General features: G+C 41.2%; 1 non-coding gene across 1 annotated transcript; it reads right to left on the bottom strand.

Moving 5' to 3' along the window:
- Nucleotides 1-8168: 8168 nt before the first annotated feature.
- Trnal-caa (transfer RNA leucine (anticodon CAA)) lies at nt 8169-8243 on the bottom strand. The gene has a single exon. It is a non-coding gene; the product is annotated as a tRNA-Leu (tRNA).
- Between the last annotated feature and the right edge of the window lie 1914 nt (nt 8244-10157).

The raw sequence follows: 10157 nt of genomic DNA on the forward strand, positions 1-10157 counted from the left end.
GTAGACTTCAGAATTTCTCGAAAACGTCTGCAAGCAAGTGCACATCTGTGTCCATGTAAGCCATGTCTACTCTCCTAAAGTGCAGATATGGAATTCCTGCCAGACATTCACAGCATGCTTATACTCTGCATCATTTATAGCATTGTGTGTGAGATTGCTGGAGAATGCAGTTATGTCAGGCAGCCTGGTTTTGTTTTTTGCCATACTATCCACGTACTCATATGGGAAAACCTCCTGTCTAGTTACAAGTTGAAACTTATCCGCATCAGAGAATGCAGCTCGAGTGATATGTAGCTGTTGGTATCTCCAATGTAACAGGTAATACGCAACTATTCCTGTGGGTACCGCATGGCCATGCCGTGAACGCGGCATGTGGCCTCACTTCCAGCGGAGCACATGCACCTGAGTGAATGTCTTGCCACTTGCGCTTTGGAGGACTGACTGGACTTTTATCGAATGATCTACAGTTACAGCACACACATATATCAGCATGAGTTGCGAAGTGTAATTTAGCCCCATCCTGCTGCATCTTCATTATTTGATCAAGCGTATTCATCTTCAGCAAATATCAATGCTATCAATACAGTTCTCAGATGCTAACACACTCCCCCTTCCCTAGCACAGACATATTATCCATTGAGCACAGTACACAATTATATCCATTCTCCAAGTCCAGCAGCTAGACACAGACTGATTCCCTTTCCCTCCATTTCTTCCCCAGGCCGCAGTCTTGGATTACATCATAGGAGGGGAGAGGGGGATGACAGTGCTCTCTGGTGGCAGTGTTGTGAACTAGGTCAGTTGAACACTGTCTCATGGTGGACACACTGGATGGAGCTACTGCCTATGACAACTAAAATTGTTTAAATAAACAATGCATGCAAAATAAAGACTTGCATCCATCCTGTCCAGCAGCCCAACACAGACTGAGTTCTTTTCCCGCCAGTTTTCGGATTGGGGAGGAGAGTGGGGAGGGGAGGGGTTAGGTTAGTGGAGGTAGCCCAACTGACCTATTTTCCAACCAAAATTTGAACTTCCCACCATGATATCAGTGAAATGTCCGCCATCTTGGATCCGTCATCTTGAATAAACTTGACAACAATGCAACGTGGCGTCGTGCCCGCTTTGCCCTACAACCCGCACGGCATCTGTGAACCATCGTGACGATCTCACTTACATTGGAGTTATGCGTAAATAGTCAGCCATCGGTGTGTGGTTACAGGGTAGAAGAACATGCTTTATAGATACTCTGGCTGGAGAAGCGCACACATCCCCAGTTGTTAGCAAAACCTGACTGGCCAGAATACTGTCTGGTATAGAAGTTACGCTTACCCATCCAGTAGCTATCAAAATTAGACTGGGCTGAGTGCTCTCTGGTGCTTGTTTAATACAGCTACAGCACCCTTACACACACATCCATCAGCTATTGACAAGACTGGATAGCTTAATCCCTGGTAGTAGAATAATGGCAGTTATCCTTCACTCATGCCATACTTCACACAGCTAGAGGAAGAGAGAAATATTAGTTGTGTGTACTTGGTACGTATGAGGAAAATTTTCAAATGTGTATGAATTCCTAAGGGACCAAACTGCTAAGGTCATCGGTCCCTACACAACAATTAATCTAATTTAAACTAAGCCATGCTAAGAACAACATACACACCTGTGCCCCAGGGAGGACTTGTACCTCTGGCGGGAGGGGCAGCGCAATACGTCACATGGGGCCTTAAACTGCACGGCCACTCTGCGCGGCATGTATGAGGATGGTCGGACTTGCATGAATGTGATACAGCTATAAAGGAAATTGTATTGTACACCGCCAGAAGCTGACTGTTGCAGGACTCTTCTACTGAGTAGTCTCTAGAATTTTTCGAAAGTTCAACTAACTATTGCTGCTGGCACACAAGTTCGCACTTCAATCTGTGTTATAAACTGTAAGTGTGTGTGTGTGCTGTTATTGGTGATAGGGTTGAAAATAAAAACAATTTATAGAACATATTTATTGTATATAACACGCTTACAGTAATAGTCATACCTTGCCATGTTATATTCCTCCTGTTTGCCTGGCAGCCCAAATTAACAGTAATGTCTTTATGGAGAAGACTGGGAGTATGCACTTGTGTGCACTACTGTGCTGCTACTGTGGCTCAGGCAGTAGCGGCTTGTGACCACCTCCGTGTCGCCCGTTGTGCTGTAGACTGTTGCAGCTATAGTCATGGTTCAGGCAATAGTAGTTCTGCTACCACGGCAATAATGACAAAGCCCTAAGTATAACGATATATAAGTATAACGATATATATATATTCGTGTTAGTATTTTGCAGCCGTGACTTATTAAACTGATAGTTCGGTAATTTTCACATCTGTCGACACCTGCTTTCTTTGGGATTGGATTTATTATATTCTTCTCGCAGTCTGAGTTTATTTCTCTTGTCTCTTACATCTTACTCAACAGATGGTAGAGTTTTGTCACGGCTGGCTCTCCCAAGGCCGTCAGTAGTTCTAATGGAACGTTGTCCACTCCCAGGGTCTTGTTTCGACTCAGGTCTTTCAGTGCTCTGTCAAACTCTTCACGCAGTATCGTATCTCCCATTTCATTTTCATCTACATCCTCTTCCATTTCCATGATATTGTCATCAAGTACATCGCCCTGGTATAGACCCTCTATATACTCCTTCCACCTTTCTGCTTTCCCTTCTTTGCTTAGAACTGGGTTTCCATCTAAGCTCTTGATATTCATACAAGGGGTTCTCTTTTCTCTTCCTTTAGGCAGTATCTATCTTACCCCTAGTGATATATGCCTCTACATCGTTACTTTTGTCCTGCAGCCATCCCTGCTTAGCCATTTTGCACTTCCTGTCGATCTCATTTTTGAGACATTTGTATTCCTTTTTGCCTGCTTCATTTACTGCATTTTTATATTTTCTCCTTTCATCAGTTAAATTCAGTATGTCTTCTGTCACCCAAGGATTCCTATTAGCCTCCGTCTTTTTACCTACTTGAGTCTCTGCTTCCTTCACTACTTCATCTCTCAAAGCTACCCATTCTTCTTCTACTGTATTTCTTTCCCCCATTCTTGTCAATCGTTCCCTAATGCTCTCCCTGAAAGTCTGTAAAACCTCTGGTTTAGTAAGTTTATCCAGGTCTCCTTAAATTCCCACCTTTTTGCAGTTTCCTCAGTTTTAATCTACAGTTGATAACCAATAGATTGTGGTCAGTGTCCACATCTGGCCCTGGAAATGTCCCACAATTTACAACCTGGTTCCTAAATCTCTGTCTTACATTATATAATTTATGTGAAACCTTCCAGTATCTCCAGGCCTCTTCCATGTATATAACCTAATTATTATAATAACTGTAGATGGGCGAATACTTATTGACAGGTATTTCCTGCACAGCTCATAACCGCTTCTTGAGTGGTGGGAGCCGGGACGGACATTTTAAAAAGGTGATACAATTCCAGCAATTTGGCGGACCAAATCAAATGATTCATCTTCTTGTCATTCTGTTACTTTACCAATAGATGTGAACAATATTCTTCTTTTTTGCTGCCATATACTCCACCATTATTACATTCTTGATGGAGAAAGCTGTGAATAGATTTCTCTGATAGATGTTTACAACAGATTTGTGAAAGTCGTCTTTGCTCGACGCAAACGTCTCGTCAATTGAACACATAAGGCCTGGGCAAAATACAGACGAAAGACGACGCTCACACAATCGAATTACAAAAATTAAAATTGCTCGAGGGGTGGGGGGCTGAGCTAGCACACCATTGGCAGAGACATCAGTGCACCGGGGGTCCCCACAGCTACTGGCAGACAGCACGGTGACGTCGACGCACCCACGTGACGCCATTGGCTGCGAGAAAGGAAGGTAGGCGGAGGGGCAAGGGAATTCCTGAAGATAAGGGAGGAGAAGGGAACTCCAGGAAAGACATAGCGATTCCAGGAATACTGACGTTGACATCAGGGATTTTGGAGCCAGAACTCCCTATACAGATTACTAATACAAGCTTGGTTAAGATACCACACTTGCACCGCCACCAGCCAAACTCCACTTGTAACCTCCCCACAAAATAAAATAATATGAATAATATTCACATTTAGTGTAACCTCCCAAAAAATAAATTGCGTAACCTATCAATAATAAAATGCGACTAATCTCGCAATAAAATTGCGACTCACTTATAACCTTTCAATAATTGACTGTCAATTTAACCTGGTAAATTTTGGACGTCAGCAGTGCTGCGTAATGGCCATTCTGAATAAACTGAAAAATCTTACCTTAATTAGGTCGCCGGATAACGCGTTTATATCTCCTCCTATAAGAAATTTTTCTGGCCGATAGATTTGTCTTATATAAAAGGAAAGAACTGATTTTTCTTTTCAATAATCGGGATGACCAAGGATCGAAGAAATTAGTAAGTTCTTTAAATTGAAATGAGTGATTGTCAAAAGTTACTTTTTATGAGAAAGATCCTTATTAAACGATTTTTTTAAAAAAACATTTACATGGGACTTGATATAACAATACTACATATGCGCGAGGCTGCTTCTACCTTATCCTACAACGCTCAGGCTCTGCCAACGCTCCTCAGCACCGGCGCAGCCAACTCCATACACACGACTGCTCGCTAGCAACCACTTACTCCTACTGCCACACAGTTCCTACCGCAGTCGACACTGCTCTTTGGTCTCAGATTCTCTTATAGCTTACATGTCGCAGGCAGCGCGTGAGCAATACATCGAAATTACATCTGCTCGAGTGCGCTAGCAACATATTCTTTAATCATGAACCTCTTACACACTTACAACCAAAAGCTGCGCTACGTGGACTTAGTCTTTTTCTTCTCATCTGACCATCCTGTCTTAAAGTTATCCATTCGTCTTCGATTGTGTTCCTTACTCCTGTTTCAATCGCTGCCTCATGCCCTATTTGAGACTGTCAGAAACCTCTGGTTCTTTCAAATAACCCTGGTCCCGTCTACTTAGTTTCCTACCTTTCTGCAGGTTCTTCGGCTTTAATCTGCAGCTTATAACTTACCTGTACCACTGAGGGCCGTTTACACAGAACTCGACAACTTCAAAATGCAAAAGAATGGGTTAAATATCTATTGGCGTACTTCTAAATGAGACGCATCCATTGCATTACATGGATTTTGTCTGTTTAACCTTGCACACAAAACTGTAAATTTTTTCCTAAACTCGACATCTACAAAAAATGTCTACCTCTACTTGAGGTAGACATTTATTGTTAGTTTTGGACAAAGTAGTTTACAACTTTCCAATCAGCGGTCACAGTTACACACCCCTAATAGTGTATTTGCTATCACTCAAAATAAATTAAGAAAACTTGAAACCATAACCTTCCCGTCATAGCATCATGAGGTTCTGAGGCACCATGGTACCTGTACGGTTCTGGGCAAGGATTGGCATACGTCCGATTTGTAGCTCAAAGAAGCCAGAGTTCTTATTTATAAAAAAAAATAATAAAAATAAACAAAGATAGTGCCATCTGCATAGTCGAAACAAAATGAAGAAACAACTTGAAGTGAAGAAAGGTAATATAGATAATTTCAAGGAAACTGATCGGTCAGCTGTAATAAACCCTACAAACCATTGAGTATCGAAAAAATCTGACGATGTAAAGAAACCAGAGATATTTTCTTATACATCACTAGAAGAAACCCAAGAATTGTACGGGAGGACCATAGATTGTTGTGATGAACATGACATAAAGTGTAGGACCTTAATGAACAGATTTAATAAATTATTATTTGTTCAATAGATAAAAATGAACTAGAATATTAGTATTATAAAATAAATAATCTGTATATGTTCAGAGTTGGATGAAATTCATGATTTTTACTTTTTTTGTATGCAACTAAAAGGTCGTATATTTTTTTTTTTTCGCCATTGTATTATGCTTCTAGAGTTTGTCTATGAACGTTTACACGCTGAATGAAGTGTGTGCTCCCCGTAGTTTGTAACGAATTGATTTTTTTTTTGCATATAGTTCAATAATTATCAACCTGTACATACATTTCTGTCGGAATTTAAGATATCTGTTCGTAATACTATTTGAAGCATTATTCCCGTTTATAGCTTTGCCTTTGTAAGGAAATTTTATATGCTAATGATTTTGAAATGACAGTAACTATTAAATTCAATCGCTCCAGGGATTCACATTTGAGTTTACGAAGCATCTCTGTAATATTCGCTTGGAGATAGAAACTGCCGACAACAAAGCTAGGAGCAGCCCACTGAATTGCTTCGAAGTCCTCCTTTAATCCAACCTGTGGGGATCCCACACACTCAGGCAGTACTCAGGAATGGGTCACACTAGTGTTCTATACACGGTATCCTTTACAGATGAACCATACTTTTCCTAAAATTTTCCCAATATAGTGAAGTCGGCCGTTTCCCTTCCCTACGTCTTTACGTGCTCGTTCCATTTCACATAGCTTTGCAATATTCCGCCTATATATTTAATCGACGTTACTCTCAAGCAGCAGACTACAACAGCCCAATCCAACATTATGGGAATGTTTTTCCTACTCATCTGTATTAACTTAAATTTTTCTACATTTAGAACAAGCAGCCATTCTACACGCCAGTAGAAATTTTGTCCAAGTCACCTTGTTTCCCCCCACAGTCACACAACTACGACAGTATCCCGTACACCACAGTATCATCAGCAAACAGCAGCAGATTGCTGCTCCCCCTGCCCATCAAATCATTTATGAATACAGAGAATAAGAACGGTCCTCTCATACTTCCCTGGACCACTCCTGACGATACTTTTGTCTCCGATGTACTGAAGTCTCTTACTTATGGAATCTTCGAGCCACACACATAACTGAGATCTATTCCGTATGCTCAGACATTCGTTAAAAGTCTGCAGCGAACTGTGTCAAATACTTTCCGGAAATGTAGCAATATGGAATCTGCCTCTTCTCTTTGGTACACGGTTCACAAGATATCGTGCGAGAAACGGACAAGCTGAATTATACACGAGCGATTTTTTTCTAAATTTGAGCTGATTTGCGGACAGAAACTTTTCCGCCAGAAAAAAAATTATTATATGCTAATAGAGAATATGTTAAAGCATTCAGTAGCAAACCGATGCCAAGGATACTGGTCTGTAATATTGCGGGTCAGTTCTGTTACCTTCCTTATACATCGGAGTCACTTGCACTTCTTTCCATTCGCTTGACACTTCGCACTCCACGAGAGATTCGGAAGATACGTAAGGGGCCAATGCTGCTGAATATTCACAGTCTACGCTTTTACAGCAAGTAAGCCAGAATTGTACATAATCTGGGAAGTCTTTCCGATATCGGAGGTCTGGTTGTCTTTTGAATTATAACCTTTTAACTCAGCTATGTTCTGTTATGAAAGTATTTGCGTTTCTTGTGTGAGGCAGTCAACGGTTTAGCATTATTATATATGTACTGTTTGCTAACTGTCAGGTAGTTCTTCAAGATCCTATGAATACGGGAGGCGAAATTACCTACTCCGCCATCATGTTGTCTAGTCATCGGTAATGAGGCACGTCGGAGTGACTTCGCGTCTTTGAACAGCAGCTCTACGAGCCAGTGTTGTCATCGTGCGTCAGCTATTTGTGTCAGCTGAGCTGGCGAGTCACTGCGACCGGAGGGTTCGTCTGGATCTGCGTCGGCAGCAGGGGTCAGGCCGGGGGTGGCTGCTGTGTGCCTAAGGCTGATGCCGTGGCAGCTTTCTCGAACGGTGAGGCGTGCTCTAAGGCAGAATGTTTTCTATAGCCAGACTGCACTATGACTAGACGATACGAACAGAGTTGATGGCCGCAACTATAGGCACGAGAGAACGCTAGTTCCAACGACATGTATTTTAAGTACTCGTAAGACTCTTTGGATTAAGGAAGTGTCACAGCTCCAATACACCATCAGAAGAGCTACATGAGAGCACCAGAGCCGTCTCGGACATATGAATGTGACAGAGAGTCGAAACAATATCGACTTACAAATTACAAGACCCAGGAAATATTACAGATCAAATCATCCAAAGCTTCCCCCTTCACGACTTTACCTCACCATTTACAACTGTTGTATCAATTGAGCAAATACACTAAAATACCTCAGTGTAACCATTGGGGGTATGAAACTTCCTGACAGATTAAAAGTGTGTGCTGGACCGAGACTCGAACTCGGGACCTTTGCCTTTTGCGGGCAAGTGCTCTACCAACTGAGCTACCCAAGCACGAATCACGACCAGTCCTTACAGCTTCAATTCTGCCAGTACCTCGTCTCCTACCTTCCAAACTTCATAGAAGATCTTTTGCGAACCTTGCACAACTAGCACTTCTGGAAGAAAGGGTATATTAACTCACAAAACTTACCTACTGACCCTACAGCACAAAAACCCTTCAAGACATTAAACGACTAACGGGCCAAACATGGGGATTGCATCCCTCCTCTACATTCCACATCTACTGTGTCAACTCTGTGAGACCAATGTCTCCAGGATTGCCGCTTCTCCTACTTACTATTACTTACTGTAAATCCTCGAACTGCATCCATTTCGCCTTGCCTTTCTCTCTTATTCACCTATCCTTCCCACTCGGACGAGGTACTAATTTGTTAATATCCTCACTAACTTACTCCACACACAGTCGTACGGGTTTCTTACAATCCTATGTCATAGATAGTCAGCTCCCCACTATCCTATATCCCTTTCTAATAGTTTGGTTCAGAATCCTGTTACTTATAGTTTACATCGCGCATCCTTTCTAGTACTGTTTTCCAGAAAAGTCATCACCTGTCATACTTATCAAATCAACAAATCACAGCTTTCTTCATTCGTACTCCCTAAGAGACACAAATAATACACCATCTTCATCAGCAACAATGCCTAACACAGGTGGAAAGAATAACTTTTGTTCGTGTACTCACCGGTCTTTAACATTAAAAACACTAGCTCAAAGAAATTCATCAATATTATAAATTTTAAAGTTTAAATCTCTTTTGTGTTCTAAATTTTTTGTGGCTGAAGATCGTATATAAGTATTACCGCCAATCTTGTGGTGCTGGTGATTACAAACAGCAGAAAAATTTAAAAAAATCGCTTTTGTGTTATTCGTCTTTTATTAATCAGGCACTTGTTATTACTCGTATTTTTGCCGTCCCTTTCAGGAAAGAACACCTTTTTAATCGTTGTAGTTGGCATTGTAAACGAGCATTAGGTGCTTGTTCCAGTGCATATTGTAAGCGTGCCTGTGATAAACTGTTTACGTACGATAACGTATGGCCTCAAAATGTCCAAGTTCATTAGTGTCACTCATTTGATATGATTACTTCTTGCTTTGTTGTTGTTATCAAACATTTACATTTTAGTTTAGAAGACACTTCTCTCATAGTTTTAGATCCGAGATGGTTGCAACGACCAGCTGAAATCGATGTCAACGTTTCACTAGATTGTAGTTTCTGATTGTTGAGATTTAATAAATAATACTTAAAAATTTGCAGTCTCATATTCTTTATTTTTGGTCATCATGTCATACTCAACTATTCACAGTTTTAATCAAAATGCGACTTCATGGTTAATTTTATCCTACTTGTCGCTAATCGTCCAAGTTCACACTTGAAATCCTGACGATGTGAATGATCTGTCTGTAGTATTACTTGAAAAAGTCTGTGTGTTGATTTTTGTGGTAGCTTGTGGTGATTTGCTGTTTTCTCGTTCAACCTTGTAGTAACAGGGAGAAGAGTATGAGACGCTAGGAGCTGAGAGAGGAACGTATTCTGGGAGATGCTGCTGCGCTGTGAAGTTACCCCACGCGCAAGGGCAATAAACATGATTTGTCTTATGAAACTTCCTGGCAGATTAAAACGGTATGACGGACCGAGACTCGAACTCGGGGCCTTTGCTTTTGCGGGCAAGTGCTCTACCAACGTTTTTTTTTTTTAATCTCATTTTGTTCGTTTTCGATAGTTCTATCTGTTCCGGATGGATGTCGCAAGAAACCCGTTTCACTTCGTCGTTGATCCATTAACTCAGTTTTCTTTTATTACAGAGGGCAGCTAACCCTCTGACCGAACACGCTGAGCTACCGTGCCGGGAATTTCTTTTTTTCTTTTTTTTAAAAAAAATCTCATTTTGTTCGCTTTTGATCGTT

Source organism: Schistocerca gregaria, chromosome 3, assembly GCF_023897955.1.
Source record: "Schistocerca gregaria isolate iqSchGreg1 chromosome 3, iqSchGreg1.2, whole genome shotgun sequence".
NCBI classification, from domain to species: Eukaryota; Metazoa; Arthropoda; class Insecta; order Orthoptera; family Acrididae; genus Schistocerca; species Schistocerca gregaria.